The sequence below is a fragment of the Somniosus microcephalus genome, chromosome 24, assembly GCF_052327205.1.
Source record: "Somniosus microcephalus isolate GS21.2 chromosome 24, FLI_Smic_1.0, whole genome shotgun sequence".
Lineage (NCBI taxonomy): Eukaryota > Metazoa > Chordata > Chondrichthyes > Squaliformes > Somniosidae > Somniosus > Somniosus microcephalus.
In genome coordinates, this window is record NC_141010.1 from 11,080,843 (window position 1) to 11,098,790 (window position 17,948).

The window sequence follows — 17,948 nt, forward strand, 5'->3', positions numbered from 1 at the left end:
GTTGCGCTTGTGAAAAAACATCTAATGAATCTATTTTTCCTCAGGAAGGGAGGAAGAAAGAAAGGACTTTTATATCTACAGCGCCGTTCATGACGGCAGAATGTCCCAAAGTGCTTTACAGCCAATGAAGTGTAGTCACTGTTGTAATGCAGGGAGCGGGGCAACCTATTTGCCCACAGCATGATCCCACAAACAGCAATGAGATGATGATTGGGTAATCTGGTTTTATTTTAGTGATGTTGATTGAGGGATAAATATTGGCCAGAACACCGGGGATAAGTCCCCTGCTTTTCAAAATAGTGCCAGGGGATCTTTTCCGTCCACCTGAGCAGGCACATGTTTAACATCACAGCAGAAAGACTGAGAAATGTTAGAATTGAGGAGATGTCATTTTAACCAGGATAAGTTTATACACAATTTGTGGGGTTTGAAGGATTTCAGTAGGATAATGGTGAACTTGTGAAGTAATTGAACTCTTGTCCCCTTGAACTATAGAAGTACAATTATAGATTTTTGTTCTGCCAAATTTAGGCTGTGTCTGAAGGGAAGGTATTTTAAACTGTGTAACACTGCCTTACATCTATCACTGGGGCTGATAGTAGAACACTGGATAGTTTGATGTGATTAATTAAGAATATCACACAGGAAGTTTATCATCCTCACAGGACAGAGATGAGGAAGGCCTTTTGACCCCATCCTAGTTCATCCATCAGAGATACCCTACACACCTCTGGACCACAACATGCAATTGCCCCTTAACTGGTTCCAGGATTATTCACAGCCCTGCTGATACCTCCATTCTACATATTGAGCACTTTTTAATGTGAAGTACTTGCTGATATCCATCTGAATTTGTCTTTAGCCAATTTGAACCCGTGCACAGAGTGTCCTACTTGAACTGATCCAAATTTCCCTATCGTGGATTATTTAACAACTTATAGACACACCTATGAGGTCTTCCCACCATCACCGTCTAAGGTTGAAAAGTTCTTTCCTGTCTTAACTTTTTCTTTCTTTGTTGGTGCCCATTCATTAAATATGCCTGGTTTAATAAGAAGAAAAAAAGAAATAACTTGTATTTATATATTGTACCTTTCAAGCCAATTAAGTACTTTTGCCAAAAGCAAAATACTGCGGTTGCTACAGAAAATGCTACAAACACTCAGCAGGTCAGGCAGCATCTGTGGAGCGAGAAACAGAGTTAACGTTTCAGGTCGAAGACCGGGTTCTGATGAAGGTCATGCAACCTGAAACGTTAACTCTGTGTCTCTCTCCACAGATGCTGCCTGAGCGGCGAAGTACTTTTGAACAGTAATCACTGTCGTAATGCAGCAGCCAATTTGTGCACAGCAAGCTCCCACCAACAGCAATGTGAAAATGACCAGATCATTTTTTTTAATGCTGTTGGCTGAGGGATAAATATTGGCCAGGACACCGGGGAGAACTCCCCTGCTCATCTTCGAAATAGTGCCATGGGATCTTTTACATCCACCTGAGAGAGCAGACGGGGCCTCGGTTTAACATCTCATCCGAAAGACGGCACCTCCGACAGTGCAGCACTCCCTCAGCACTGCACTGGGAGTGGCTGCTTAGATTTTTGTGCTCGAGTCTCTGGAGTGGGACTTGAACCCACAACCTTCTGACTCAAGAGTGCTACCCACTGAGCCACGGCTTAATTCAAGAGCACATCAATCAATGTGATGACATTGTGACACCCCCCTCTGTAAGCGAGGTCACTATGGTGGTGGGAAGATATCGTTGGCCTCAGTACCTTGGTTTACAGAAGTGGGGGAAATCATCCTCGGCTCTTGGTCCTGATCATTATTCAGTGATGCCTGTTGGAAAGTGGATGTCGGGCGAGGATGGCTCAAACTGAGCTTCTGATGCCATGTTTTAGTGCTGTGTGTTATCTTAACTCTTGGAGTGTTATCCCTGAGCAGCGTCTGTATTCGGGTGTGTTTACAAAAGAAATACAATTTCTTTGGAAAGTAACCACACTGAATAAATAATCACATTGGGTGACTGCTGCGTGCGTCATTTACTTCTCTCTCTTTTTGTATGTCTATATCTTCCCTTTTTTACACAAATCTTCTCTCCTCCTCACCGGGCCGTGCGCACTCCTGCTGTGGTTGGGTCTCCTGTGTGCCAGCAGTGCTCCAGCCCATGTTTATTTCTGTGCCCAGATAGAGTATCAGAGGGGGCTTTGACTGTGAGAGTCCCACCAAGAACAACAGCTTGCATTTATATAGCGCCTTTAATGTAGTAAAATGTCCAAAGGTGCTTCACAGGAGCGTAATCCGACAGCACTGACACCCAGCCACATAAGGAGATATTAGGATGGGTGACCAAAAGCTTGGTCCAAGAGGATGGTTTTCAGCAGCATCTTAAAGGAGAGTTGGAGGGGTTTAGGGAGGGCATTGTGGAGCTTGGTGCCTAGAGGGCTGAAGGCACGGCTGCCCATGGCGGGGCGAAGGAAGGGAGGGATGCACAAGAGGCCAGAGTTGGAGGAGTGCAGACCACAGCCCAGTCCTTCCCCTCTTCTTGGGCAGTCCCTCAGAACCGAGGATGACTTGCTTCCACACTAAAAATGAGTTCTCAGGTGACTGAGTCCAATGCGGGACCTACAGTCTCTGTCACAGGTGGGGCAGACGGTGGTGGAAGGGGCGGGTGGGTGGGGTGCTTGGGTTGACGTGCGCTCCTTGCGCTGTTTGCGCTTGGGTTCTGCTTGCTCCCGGCGAAGAGACTCGAGGTGTTCGGCGCCTTCCCGGATGCTTCTCCTCCACTTTGTGTGGTCTTGGGCCAGGGATTCTCAGGTGTCGGTGGGGATGTTGCACTTTTTCAAGGAGGCTTTGAGGGTGTCCTTGAAGTGTTTCCTCTGCCAACGTGGGGCTCTTTTGCCGTGTTGGCGCTCCGAGTAGAGTGTTGTTTTGGGAGTCTTGTATTGGGCATGCGGACGATGTGGCCCGTCCATCGGAGCTGATCGAGCGTGGGCAAAGCTTCGATGCTGGGGCTGTTGGCCTGAGCGAGAACACTGATGTTGGTGCGCCTATCCTGCCAATGGATTTGCACGATCTTGCGGAGGCAGCATTGGTGGTACCTCTCCACTGCTTTGAGGTGCCTGCTGTACATAGTCCATGTCTCTGAGGCATACAGGAGGGTGGGTATCACTACTGCTCTGTAGACCATGAGTTTGGTGCTGGGTTTGAGGTCCTGGTCTTCAAACACCCTTCCTCAAGCGACCGAAGGCTGCACTGGCACACCGAAGGCAGTGTTGGACTGCGTCATTGCGTCTGCCCTTGTTGACAGTAGGTTCTCAAGGTATGGTCCTCCCCCTACATCCACACAGACTCTAGCAGGGATCATGGTTGATTTTTTCTTCTCCGTCGCTAGTTAATTTTCATATCTCTTACAAGCATCCCATTGCGATCAGCTTACTCAGACCAGGAAGTCAGCCAGGGACATTTTCTGGTGGGCAGACTAATCGACACAAAGACCATCGATAGCCGAATGCCAGTTTGACCATGTCAGATGTTTACACCAACAACAACTTGCATTTATATTGCGTCTTTAGCGTAGTAAAACATCCCAGGGCGCTTCACAGGTGCGATTATCAAACAACATTTGGTGCCGAGCCACATAAGGAGATATTAGGACAGGTGACCAAAAGCTTGGTCAAAGAGGTTGGTTTTCAGCAGCATCTTAAAGGAGAGTCAGAGGGGAGGGGTTTAGGGAGGGCATTCCGGAGCTTGGGGCCTAGACGGCTGAAGGCACGGCCGCCAATGGTGGGGGCGAAGGAAGTTGGGGGATGCAGAAGAGGCCTGATTTGGAGGAGCGCTGACCACAACCCAGTCCAACCCTATCCTCCCCCCTCCCCCCACACACACACCACACAGTCTAACGGATCTGGGGTAGCAGCAGCCCTGACTTGATTTCCTAATTCTGATCGCTGCTCTCTCAGTTTGTGACTATTGACTTCAAGTCATTATGCACTTCCCTCAATAGGCTCTTGGTGTCTCACTCTTTTGCGCCCCCCCCCCCCCTTTTAAAAACGAGTCATCATTGAAAGCCAGTGTATCAGAATCCTCTCACTCTCTTTTTCAATCTATTCAGAATGCTGGACATTTTTCTGCTCATGTTTTTTGCCATTGTGAGTTTGGTGATTCTCTCCTATATCATCTACGTCCTGTAAGAAATGGGGATCCGACACAGCTGCAAGGCGGTGGCCGTGGGGTCCACGAGAGATGGTTTGTCATTGCGTTTTATCCGACAGGTTTGTGTTTAAATATTACTTAATTTTTTTTTGTTGTTGCAGATTTTTCAACAACTTGCATCAAGGTAAATACGAGTCCTGGGATTGCAAATTGCACTCCCGTTTGCAAAAAACCTCGTCTAATTGGCAAAAAAAAGCGAAAACTCTAAATGCAAAAAAATAAAATGCTGGGATTTTTGTCCCTTTGCAGTTGGGTTTTATTCTCGGTGCAAAATCCGATTCTGGCTCAAAGATTTCATTAGAAATAATGATGCCACCCGGTTTTAATTTGTTTATTTCATGGGGGGTGAATACCAAATCATTTCGCCCGGACACGGTGATTGACAACTGGGGGAGCAAATTAAAAAGCAGATGAGTGCCATCAGATCCAATAAACTGTCTGCAGAAGCGAGATCTTCAGTCTTGGTCGAATCTGATGGATGTTGCCGCTGAGGGTTTGCATTTGGCTCTTAAAGGTGTAGGCACCTTCCCTTCAATACATAGATTAATGCCTATTTGGAAAATCTTCTTTTGTATATAACTCTTGATTAAAAAAACTACTGTTTGCCTCCCCAGTTTCATTAATGATCTCCTCCCCCAACCTTCAACTCTCCAATTCTCGATAACCTTTGACGCAGCCTCTCTTGCTCCAGAAAGTACCTACTGCATTTTTCTGCCACCAGCACATCTTTAGCTTTTACACTGAGAATGGCTGCCTTGCATTAATTCCCACTCGTCCTTTTAAACCTACCAACTTAGTCTCTGCCCCCCTTACCTCCTCCCCCGTCAACTGCTTTACAGAACTCCGTAAACCTTCAGTGTCAGCCATGGCTCAGTGGGTAGCACTCTCTCGTCTCTGCCAGAAGGTTGTGGGCTCAAGCCCCACTCCAGAGACTTGAGCCAATAATCTAGGCTGACACTCCCAGTGCAGTACTAAGGGAGTGCTGCACTGTCGGAGGTGCCGTCTTTGGGATGAGACATTAAACCAAGTCCACAAACGCTCCCGTTTTAAAATTCTCATCCTTGTTTTCAAATCCCACCATGGCCTCGCCCCTCCCTATCTCTGTAACCTCCTCCAGCCCTACAACCCGAGAGATCTCTGCACTCCTCCAATCCTGGCCTCTTGTGCATCCCTGATTTTCATCGCTCAACCATTGGCAGCCGTGGCTTCAGCTGCCTGGGCCCTGAGCTCTGGGATTCCCTCCCTAAACCTCCCCACCTCTCTCTCCTCCTTCAAGACGCTCCTTAAAACCTATCTCTCTGACCAAGCTTTCTGTCCTAATATCTCCTTATGTGGCTCGGTGTCAAATTTTGTTTGATAATCGTTCCTGTGAAGCACCTTGGGACGTTTTACTACATTGAAGGTGCTATATAAATGCAAGTTGTTGTTCTTGGTGGTGGCCCCACAGTCAAACAGCCTCTGATACTCTGGGTGCACAAATAAATGTGGGTTGTAATATTGGAGGGGCTGCCGGCTCCCATGGAACTGAACCTCAGTGGGAGCTTACTTAGGATTACATGGGATATACAGCACAGAAACAGGCCATTCGGCCCAACCAGTCCATGCCGGCATTTCTTCTTCTCAGGCAGTCCCTCGGAACCGAGGATGACTTGCTTCCACATTAAAAATGAGTTCTCAGGTGACTGATGAGTCCAATGCGGGACCTACAGTCTCTGTCACAGGTGGGGCAGACGGTGGTTGAAGGGGCGGGTGGGTGGGGTGCTTGGGTTGACGTGCGCTCCTTGCGCTGCCTGCGTTTATGCTCCACTCGAGCCTCCTCCCATGTTTCCTCATCTAACTCTATCAGCATAACCCTCTATTCCCTTCTCCCTCATATGAATCATAGAATCTTACCGCACAGAAGGAGGCCATTCGGCCCATCGTGCCTGTGCCGGCTTTGTAAGAGCCATTCAGTTAGTCCCACTCCCCTGCTCGTTCCCTGTAAGCCTTGCAAATTTTTCCTTTTCAAACTTTTCCTTTTCAAGTATTTATCCACTTCCTTTTTGAAAGTTACTATTCAATCTGCTTCCACCACACGTTCAGGTAGTGCATTCCAGATCGCAGCAACTCGCTGTGTTAAAAAAAACCTCCTTATCTCGCCCTTGGTTCTTTTGCCAATTATCTTAAATCTGTCCCCTCTGGTTATCGACCCTCCTGCCAGTGGAAACAGTTTCTTCCTATCTACTCCATAAAAATCCTCCATCATTTTAAAATTCTTCTCTGCTCCAAAGAAAACCACCCCAGCTTTTCTTGGAGATGTACTGGTTATATTGGAACAGGCAGCAGTGGAACTATGCGAGGGTAGTACCATGGAGGTGGACCATGGAGAAAAGCCAATGCAAGAGGACGATGTCACAAACCACATGGAAAAGTGCAGAGACATCGAGGTGAGACAACGCCAAAACATCACTGTCATACAGAATGCGATTGGTGACTTTGACTAGGACAGACTCAGTGTTGTGGGAAGGACCAAAGCCAGATTGAAGGAAGTCAAAGAGAGAATGATGTGCAATTTGTAGCAATGGAACATTCCAGAACCTTGAAGAGGAAGGACAGTTAGAAATGGAGTGGTAACCAGAGGGAGCAGAAGAGTTGAGGGTAGGCTTTCTAAGGAATGGGGTGATTACAGCAATTCTGAAAGGGAGGAGAGGGAGCAGTTGATATCAGTAAGCACTGGGCCAAGGAGAGGATACAGACCGGTGAGGAACTGAAGTGGGCGGGTGTCAAAAGAACAAGAGGTGGATCTCATGAGATGTGACTGATGAGGTTTGGGGTGGAGTTAGGGGAGAAGCTAGAGTGTGTTGAGAGTGGGACTGGGGTGAGTTCAGATGGTTAGAGGGCATAGAGTAGGTTGAAGCAGATGAGCCAATCAACTCAATTTTTGAGAATAATAAGTGCATTATCCCCTCACAAATATCAGACGTGGGGATGGAGGACAGGCAGAGACCTTGAAAGAGTTGGTTGATAGTGGAGGAGTTTGAGATTTTCTTTCATTCATCTCCAAAGGAGTCCCCCGTGCTTCTTACCATTAGGTCGATTTAAACAAATTTACTGAGATGAAAGTGGCTGTCTGACAATGACATGCTGACAATTAACCACCACCCTGTGAATGGAGTCTCTATCTGCACACAACGGGGTCGATTTTGACTCAGGTGCGGGGAATTGGCGGGTTCCCCGAATTTGGTGTTTCCCACACGAATCTAAATGGGTCTGTGAGATTGATGCAATTTTAACTCAATTGGCCAATTGATTTCCAACGTGTGGGAAGCTTTGGCAATTGAGTATTTCCAGTCAGAAAGTCGCAGAATATGACGTCATCATTGCTGCTGCTTTTAAGGTCCACAGCAAGCCTTGCTTCTTCTGCAGGCTTCCAAACTTCACCATTGAGATGGCACAGGAGCCTGCAGGAGCAACGGCCGGTGGGAGGGCAAGAGTGTAGTGTATGTAACTGTTCTACCTTTAAGAGAACTATTGTATGTAACCGTCCACCTTTAAGAGAACTATTTTAGGTGTGGCACTATATCTTGGCTGCTGTATACTGTAATACCGACGGTGACCACACCGGTATATAAGTGCTGTGTCAGGATTTATTGGGCAGATTCGCCCTGACCTTCGAATAGTAAAGTCCTGTTAAAGTTACTCTTGTAGTCTGTGTATTAATTCGCCATAATACCTACAGACTTTACAGTGGCGACGAGTTCGATCTTACCCTACGGCAACAATACTTCCGAAGCAGTTAACGAGCGTCGAGAAGAGGCACCGCCCTCGTCGTTCTGCTGAGAGAAAACTCGAGTCTGCAGAGCAAGGAAGAAGGAAGAATTCAGACACGAAGCCTTCCATCAGCAACAGGCACTGATTGTCCCTTCTGCCACGGTGGTGAGTGAGCCGATCAGCACGAGAAGCAAGTCGGCCACGGTGACTGTGAGTAAAGGGAAAATAAAAAAAATAAACGGAGGATAAGGGCGGTGAACTCGACCACGGTCGGGGGAAAGGAGCCGGACAGAAGTCGGACCCAGAGGCGCTGAGACTGGGGCAGCGTGGAGCACGGAAGCCGCGGTACAAGCGGGCTGGGAGACGCAACGGCGTTGTGAGACAGCTAGACCACGACCGGCGAAAAAGGCCGGGCAGCTACCGAGGCCACGAGGCGCTGCGACCGGGATCATAAGGCGCGGGAAGATATAAAAATAAATAAACCGCGGTGAACTCAGCCGCAGCCGGGGAGGAAAGCACCGGACTGCGAGAGGGCTGGGAGGCGCGATTGGAGTGAAAAAGGCCGGGCAGCGACCGAGGCCACGAAGCGCTGCGACCGGGATCGTAAGGCGCGGGAAGATATAAAAATAAATAAATCGCGGAGAACTCAGCCGCAGCCGGGAGGAAAGCACCGGACTGCGAGAGGGCTGGGAGGCGCGATTGGAAGCCGCTGAGGGAGAGACAGAGCCCGAGCGAGCGGGAGAGACAGAGCCCGAGCGAGGGAGACTGAGCGAGATCCAGCCCAGCGGCTGAAACTGTTCACCGTCAACGGGTTGTACCCAGCGCCGGTTGCCCTGCCGAGAAAAGGGAACAAGGAACGCACTGAAGCCGACGCGCAGGCTGCGAACCCCGAAAGCCAGCGGTCGTCGCCCGAGGGAAAAGCTTACCCCTCCCGCCAGGGGAAGAAATGCGGGAAGCCGCCAGTAGGCGGGGAAGAAGACAGAAGCGGGAAACCGCCATTTTGAAAGTGGGCGGGGAAAGAAGACAAGCGCGGGAAACCGCCATTTTGAAAAAAAAAGTTAAAGAAATATTTCGTTGTTGTTTCTCAGGAAGAGTGTGAAGATGCCTAAGCGTAGTAACATCAACGGTTTCGATTCCGATGTGGAAGATTGGGCCACGTCTGTAGAACGCATCGAGATATATTGTAAGGTCAATAAGATAGCAAATTATGACAAAGCTCTAACCTTACTAAACTCAATGGGTGCGAAGACATACGGGTTATTGAAGCATCTTCTATCACCAGCTAAACCGGCGGATCAGTCTTTCGCTAATATTGTTGCTGTCCTGAGGATCATTTTAACCCCGCACCGCTGATGTTAGCGGAACGATCAAAATTTTACGTGAGAACGCAACGAAAAGAGGAAAGCAACGCGGAGTACCTGGTTGAACTGCGTAGGCTAGCAAAATACTGTCAGTTTGGGGTAAATCTGACAGAGGCACTGAGAGACAAGTTCGTGTGCGGGATGTCGAAGGAAGGAACACAAAAACGACTGCTCGAAGAGAACGATCTTACACTTGATAAGGCTGTCCTTATTGCAGCATCGCACGAAGCCGCAGCGAGAGGCACGGCAGAAATGCAGCGGAAGACAGCGGTACTCAGTGTGGATCAAATGACTTCGGGTACAACGAAATGTTATCGTTGTGGGAAGACAACACACGACCAGAACCAATGCTGGTTTAAAAACCAGGAATGTAGAAAATGTGGCAAGCTTGGTCACATAGCTAAGGTATGCCGGTCAGGAAAGAAGACCAGCAATAATAAGTCACCGCAGAAGAAGTACAGAAAGGTACATAAGGTGACTGGGAAGAGTCCAGATGAACAGAATTCGGACTCAGACTCCAACAGCAAGGAACTGGGTAGTCTGAGGATTCACAATGTGAGTAAAGAAGCTGACCGACAAACTATCTGGGTCACACTACAGATTGCAAAAGTCCAAGTGAAGATGGAAGTGGACACCGGATCGGCGTTGACGGTCATGAATAAGCAAGATTACAAAAAGTTATTCAAACATATTCCCCTACGGGATACGGAGATAGTATTGCAGACATACACGGGGCACAAAGTATACCCCATCGGAAAGATAAAAGTCAAGGTGAGATACAAGGACAAAGATCACCAAGGGATCGACATGTATGTGCTGCCCAAGGGAGGTCCACCACTTCTGGGACGGGAGTGGATCAGGAAAATAAAGATAGACTGGCATTCACTAAACACAATGACGGTAGATTCCGGAAAGGAAGATGTCAAACCTGAACGGTTGTCCAGAATATTGGACGAAGCTAAAGAGGTATTCCAGCAAGGACTGGGAACACTGAGAGGAATTAAAGCAAAAATCAAGATTGCAGAACATGCAAGCCCAAAATTTTTCAAAGCCAGATCGGTACCTTACGCGATACGACCTGCTGTGGAGGCAGAACTGGAAGAGCTTGAACATTCAGGGGTACTGTCTAAGATGGACTGGAGTGAGTGGGCCACGCCCATTGTTCCCGTCATGAAGTCTTCATCAAGTAACAAGCCAGGGGGACCGGGAAAGGTCCGCATCTGCGGAGACTTCAAGATCACAGTTAATCCGGTGCTTCACACGGTACAATACCCGCTCCCGCAGATTGAGGATATCTTTGCTTCATTGTCTGCCGGGAAACACTTCACCAAGATAGACCTGGCACAAGCATACTTACAAATGGAAGTCGAGGAAGAGTCGCGCCAGTATCTCACAATCAACACGCACAGAGGCTTGTATCGTTATAATAGACTGGTTTTTGGAGTAGCTTCGGCTCCAGCAATTTGGCAGAGGGCCATGGAGCAGGTCTTACAGGGTATTCCAAGCACGCAGTGTTACTTGGACGATATCCTGATTACGGGAGAAGCCGAGGAGGAACACCTCACAAATTTGAAACTGGTGCTCACCAGGTTGAAGGAATATGGCCTTCGAGTTAATCGCCAGAAATGCGAGTTCTTCCAGAAACGGATCTCGTACTGCGGTCATGTCATTGACCAAGAGGGGCTGCACAAGTCACCTGACAAGATAGAAGCTGTCGTGAAGGCCCCCGCTCCGGAAAATGTATCACAGTTGAGATCGTTTCTGGGGTTGATTAATTATTACCACAAGTTTCTGCCAAATCTATCCATGGTGCTGCATCCGCTGAATGCTCTGTTGCGGAAAGAAGTACCATGGAAGTGGAGCGAGGACTGTAAGAAGGCCTTTCGCAGAAGCAAGGCGGTGATTACCTCTGAGGAAGTGTTGGCTCATTTCAACCCAACGTTACCTCTTCGTCTAGCTTGTGATGCTCCCCCTTATGGAATTGGAGCAGTACTTTCACACAAGTTACCAAATGGCTTGGAAAGGCCAGTCGCATTTGCGTCCCGATCATTGACCTCCGCTGAGCGAAATTATGCTCAGATAGATAGGGAGGCCCTCAGCCTTGTGTGGGGAGTAAAGAAATTCAATCATTACCTGCAGGGCAAGAAGTTCACATTACTGACAGACCACCAGCCGTTGGTGTCCATATTCAACCCTAACAAGGCCGTTTCCACTATGACAGCGCAAAGGCTACAGAGGTGGTCCGTGTTACTTGGGGCACACCAATATGACATCGAATACAAAAGGTCCAAACAGCATGGAAATGCTGATGGGTTATCGCGCCTACCGTTGCCAGTAGTAGAAGAGGCGGCTACAGTGGACCCGGTAGAGATGTTCCACTCATCCATAGTGGAATGTCTACCAGTAACAAATTCGATGATCGAAAATGAAACAAGAAATGACCCGACTCTCTCACGAGTCTATGATTTAACAGTGGAGGGATGGCCAGCACATGGCGAACCAACGCTGCCCGCATTTTCGCAAAGAAAAGAACAGCTGTCAGTGTGCCGAGGAACCTTGATGTGTGGATCTAGAGTGGTGATTCCACCCAAACTTCAGCATAAGGTGCTAAAGGAGCTTCACGAGGGGCATCTGGGTGGAGTGAAAGTGAAGAACCTAGCAAGAGCGTTTGTGTGGTGGCCAGGTATTGATGGAGACATCGAAGAAATAACCAAGAGCTGTCTAGGATGCCAGAAGGTCCAAAACGCGCCACCACAAGCTCCTCTGCATCCATGGGAGTGGCCCTCATCTCCTTGGCAAAGGGTACACGTCGACTTTGCTGGTCCATTTATGGACTCAATGTTTCTAATCGCGGTGGATGCACACTCCAAGTGGCCGGAGGTAATAAAGATGTCCTCCACCACCACGGAAAAAACCATCACAGTATTAAGGACCATATTTGCCAGGAATGGGCTGCCGGAACAGATCTGTTCTGATAATGGACCGCAATTTGTGTCCGAAGAATTCAGGAAGTTCTTAAAAAGGAATGGGGTCAAGCACTACACGTCAGCCCCATACCATCCCGCCACCAATGGATTAGCTGAAAGGTTTGTCCAGACCTTCAAGAAGGCCATAAAGGCCATGGGTAATGAAGACATCAACCTACAACATAAGGTAGATAACTTCTTGTTGGCGTACAGGAATGCAACACATGCGGGCACAAACCAAACTCCCGCCATGATGTTTTTCAATAGAAGACTAAGATGCCGGCTGGATTTGATTAAGCCAAACGTCAGAAGGGATGTAGAGAACCGGCAATTTCAGGGCATGAATGAAAGGCCAACTAGATCCTTTCAGATAGGTCAACAAGTTTTGGCCCGGGACTACCGTACCGAGAAATGGCAGCCTGGAACTATTGGGAAAAGGCTAGGGCCGCTGATGTATACCGTGGACATTGGTGACAGCATAATAAGGCGCCATGTTGACCAGATCATAGGGTCATCCACAAAGGACCAACCTACTCCACAACCTTACACGGCTAATGTTGAAGCAGAGATACCCAGAGCACCTACCTCCGATCTGGTAATACTGGAATCAGATGAACCTGACACTGTCCTTCAAGCCAAATCGACCTTGCCAGAAGAACCTACTACCCCGCCGAAAACTACTACACCACCGAGGCGTTATCCGGACAGAGTCAGGAAGCCTCCAGAGAGACTGAATCTGTGAACTGTTTTGCATAAATTGTATATATGTTATGATGTTATGTTAATGGGGAATAAGTATGTTGTAAGCTAAAAAGGGAGGATTGTAGTGTATGTAACTGTTCTACCTTTAAGAGAAATATTGTATGTAACCGTCCACCTTTAAGAGAACTATTTTAGGTGTGGCACTACTTTATCTTGGCTGCTGTATACTGTAATACCGACGGTGACCACACCAGTATATAAGTGCTGTGTCAGGATTTATTGGGCAGATTCGCCCTGACCTTCGAATAGTAAAGTCCTGTTAAAGTTACTCTTGTAGTCTGTGTATTAATTCGCCATAATACCTACAGACTTTACAAAGAGCTGCCCCCAAATTTGATGAGGCTTCACTCCAGGCATTGCTGGATGGTGCTAGGGCCCACAGGGAGGTCCTGTTCCCTTCTTCAGGGAGGAAGAGGCCTCCCAGTCAGACCAAGGCTGTGTGGCTACAGGTGGCTGGTGAAGTCAACTCCTTGGGGCTCCCATGGCACACCTGGATGCAGTGCAGGAAAAGATTCCATGACCTGCATCGCACTGGAAAAGTAAGTACTGTATGAAGTTTCCATTACCCTCAATCTGATCCCCATTGCCTTTCCTCACCAGCACTCAGCTTTAGCAATCTCTTCCTCCACATACCACTAGACACTCACATCCATGCACCCTTACCCATTCCCTATCTATGCTCACAATCACATAACTATTCCACCATGCAGCCCTCACACTCCATGCTTAAGTAGCCTCCGCTTAAATGCATCTATACTATTCACTTCAACCACTTCCTGTGGTAGCGAGTTCCACATTCTCACCACTCTCTGGGTAGAGAAGTTTCTCCTGAATTCCCTATTGGATTCCTTGTGACTATCTTATATTGATGGCCTCTAGTTATGCTCGTCCCCACAAGTGGAAACACTCTCTCTGTATCCACTCTATCAAAACCTTACATAATTTTAAAGACCTCTATTAGGTCACCCCCTCAGCCTTCTCTTTTCAAGAGCTATATAAGTGTAAGTTGTTACTGTCTCGTCGGTTGTGTACGGGTATTTTGCTTTAAGAAGTCTAAGATTAAAGGTTATTTGGCTCTCAGTAACTGACTGTTGCTTATCCTCAGGGCAATCTGATTGTTGAACTGTAAAGATTAATCTGCCTACCGTTTCTTTGAGGACTATAATGGTTGCATATTCCGTGCACAATGACCTTTGTGCCTTTTGTCACTCAGTCAAACTGTACTTTTTTTCTGCAGCTGGCCTCCCGCACAGATGGGAGGCTCCACGATGGACTGTCGAGAACATCTTTCGGGGACTTGTCTCCCCGGTGGAGTTGTGCAGAATTATTTTGAGCACCAGCAGATGTTGAGCTCAACCTACTCACTGTCACAAAGATCAATGAACGCCCAGAGCCTTCCAAGAAAAAAAAAAAATTCATCCCTCCCACATTTTCCAGAAGATCCTGAGCTGTTGGCAGATGAACGCTCCTGGCCGCTTGGGATAGACTGTGCCTTCGGACGAGATGTTTAAGCTGTTAGAACACGGAAACACCTGCGTAGCTTCAGGACTGATCCACCGTGAACTCTGTCAGTGGATTAACAAGTGACGTCCATTCAGTTCGATGTGGCTTCCAGATGCTTCACATTGCTGTGCCCATTGGGTCTTAACTACTTCTCCCATTAACACATCTGTAGTGATGGCCCCACTTTTTTTTAAAAACAGAATGACAAATCACACAAGTATTGTATACGGTAGACATGTTGCAGTGGTCTGAATATTAGTGAAAGGAAAGTTAGATTAACAATCCACAAGAGATACACGGGGAGCTTCTCTCATACTTTATGATATCTACTTACGCAAGTTCAGAATCAAGACCAACTAGACACATTTAGTCAAAAGCAAAATACTGCAGATGCTGGAAATCTGAAATAATATCTGAACCTGCTGGAAATACTCAGCAGATCAGGCAGCATCTGTGGAGAGAGAGAAACGGAGTCGATGACCATCCCATCAGAACTGGAAAAAGTTAGAGATTTAATGGGTGGAGAGCGATGTTCCCTTTAAGCTGCGTGGATGCGCAGCTCTCTGGACCTCCCGCGCAGCCGGCTCACTGGCTTCTCAGTGGGGAGAACCGTGCATGCGCAGTATTTTTAAAGGGCCCGCGCAGCCCCTTAAATGGGCTGGGAACCCAAAAAGACTAACTGGAATATTGGTGGCAGGAATGATTACATGACAAAAGGGATGATGGTGCAAGGCAAAAGAACATAAGAACATAAGAAATAGGAGCAGGAGTCGGCCATTCAGCCCCTCGAGCCTGCTCCACCATTCAGTGAGATCATGGCTGATCTTCGACCTCAATTCCACTTTCCCGCCCGATCCCCATATCCCTTGATTCCCCATGAGTCCAAAAATCTATATAACTCAGCCTTGAATATACTCAAAGACTCAGCATTCACAGCCCTCTGGGGCAGAGAATTCCAAAGATTCACAACCCTCTGAGTGAAGAAATTCCTCCTCATCTCAGTCTTAAATGGCCGACCCCTTATCCTGAGACTGTGACCCCTGGTTCTAGACTGTCCAGCCAGGGGGAAGCAACCTCTCAGCATCTACCCTGTCAATCCCCCTCAGAATCTTGTATGTTTCATAGAAAGGGGGGTAGTAATGGGACAAGTGAAGAAACGGAAGATGGGTACAGAGGAGGTGTAAGACATTTTATGTAGGGCCCTTCACTCAACATATAGTATTTCACCCCATCTCCCAGCAGGTATTTGAAGCCTATTCCCAATAGTGAAAGGCTAGTCTCTAACTCTGCACCACATTGTGCTGCCTTGTCTGTTTTTGGGACTGAGTAAATATAAATGTTTTTTTCAAAATCCTTAGTAATATTGTAACGGATGAACTGTTTTGTATTGGAACTGATTGAAAATAATAGGTCAAAGTACACTAACCATGGACCACCCACCCGCCCCACAGACCCTGCATTTGATTGCCTGTTAGAACACGTCAATGTGAAAATCTCTAAGAAATAAAAAGAAAGACTTGTATTTCTGTAGCGGCTTTCACGACCACCGGACGTCCCAAAGCGCTTTACAGCCAATTAAATACCTTTTTGAAGTGTGGTCACTGTTGTAATGTAGGAAATGCGGCAGCCAATTTGCACACAGCAAGCTCCCACAAACAGCAATGTGATAATGACCCAGATAATCTGTTTTAATGATGTTGATTGAGGGATAACTATTGGCCAGGACACCAGGAAGAACTCCCCTGCTCCTCTTCGAAATAGTGCTATGGGATCGTTTACATCCACCTGAGAGAGCAGATGGGGCCTCGGTTTAAGGTCTCATACCAAAAGACGGCACCTCCGACAGTGCAGCACTCCCTCAGCACAGCCCTGGGAGTGTCACATCAACTAAATTAATGTTGTAGAACTGTTTTACAAATCACTGAGAGGCCTGTGTCATAGGTCAAACTGGGCTTCTAAGGAATCTGCACGGATGTCGGATTTCTGTATTGGTTAACCTACTAGAACAGTATTTTGAGAGTGAATAAGGAGAAGCTGTTTCCACTGGCAGGAGGGTCGGTAACCAGAGGACACAGATTGAAGTTGATTGGCAAAAGAACCAGAGGGGAGATGAGGAGACATTTTTTTACGCAGCGAGTTGCTGTGATCTGGAATGCGCTGCCTGAAAGGGCGGTGGAAGCAGATTCAATAGTAACTTTCAAAAGAGAATTGATATATACTTGAAAAGGAGAAATTTGCAGGGCTGTGGGAAAAGAACAGGGGTGTGGGACTAATTCAAAGAGCTGGCACAGGCACGATGGGCCAAATGGCCTCCTGTGCTGTACACTGGTGATTGCACTGTTTTCATTTTGGTAGTTAGGGTCTTTCAGAAGGTAGGATTGTGGGGGGAGGGGACGGTGGGCGGTTCCGAGGCGTGTATTTGCAGTGGTCTCCAGAGTGTGTCAGAATTTGCAGAGTCCCTGGGAGTGTCAGTATTGGAAGGGGACATCTAATACCGAAAACCATTGACCCAGGTGAAGGTTCATGGCTCATGGTGCAGGACACCATCAAGGTTCAAAGTGAGATGTGGTAAGTCAAGTGGTGGCCAGGGGAGATTGAGACGTAGAATCCCATAGGCAGTTTCTAGGGTTTGGGTGGTGTGGGATCAACCTCTGCCATGAATCAGAGCCTTCAGGAGAGGAGAGGAGGCAAGGAAATTGCTCAACAAGCTCAGGAACAAATTAACAGGCTGGGTTTGGGAAAAAAATAAGCAACCCCAGCCCGGCCTGAAGACAGAGCAGATACTCTGCGGGGAATCGTGAGCAGTAGCCCCACTCGCCACAAGGATCTTTGGAGCTGGGTATTCTGTGGCGAGTGACTCGCCTCCTAACTCCCCAAAGCCTTTCCACCATCTACAAGGCACAAGTCAGGAGTGTGATGGAATACTCTCCACTTGCCTGGATGAGTGCAGCTCCAACAACACTCAAGAAGCTCGACACCATCCAGGACAAAGCAGCCCGCTTGATCGGCACCCCATTCACCACCTTAAACATTCACTCCCTCCACCACCGGCGCACCGTGGCTGCAGTGTGTACCATCTACAAGATGCACTGCAGCAACTCGCCAAGGCTTCTTCGGCAGCACCTCCCAAACCCGCGACCTCTACCACCTAGAAGGACAAGGGCAGCAGACGCGTGGGAACACCTCCACCTCCAAGTTCCCCTCCAAGTCACACACCATCTTGATTTGGAAATATATAGCCGTTCCTTCATCATCACTGGGTCAAAATCCTGAAACTCCCTCCCTAACAGCACTGTGGGAGCACCTTCACCACACGGACTGCAGCGGTTCAAGAAGGTGGCTCACCACCACCTTCTCAAGGGCAATTAGGGCTGGGCAATAAATGCTGGCCTTGC

General features: G+C 47.9%; 1 long non-coding RNA gene across 1 annotated transcript; it reads left to right on the plus strand.

Moving 5' to 3' along the window:
• Nucleotides 1–2,939: 2,939 nt before the first annotated feature.
• LOC147101044 (uncharacterized) lies at nucleotides 2,940–16,150 on the plus strand. Its single transcript, XR_015073441.1, has 2 exons — nucleotides 2,940–4,270; nucleotides 14,288–16,150. It is a non-coding gene; the product is annotated as an uncharacterized LOC147101044 (long non-coding RNA).
• The last annotated feature ends 1,798 nt before the right edge of the window (nucleotides 16,151–17,948 follow it).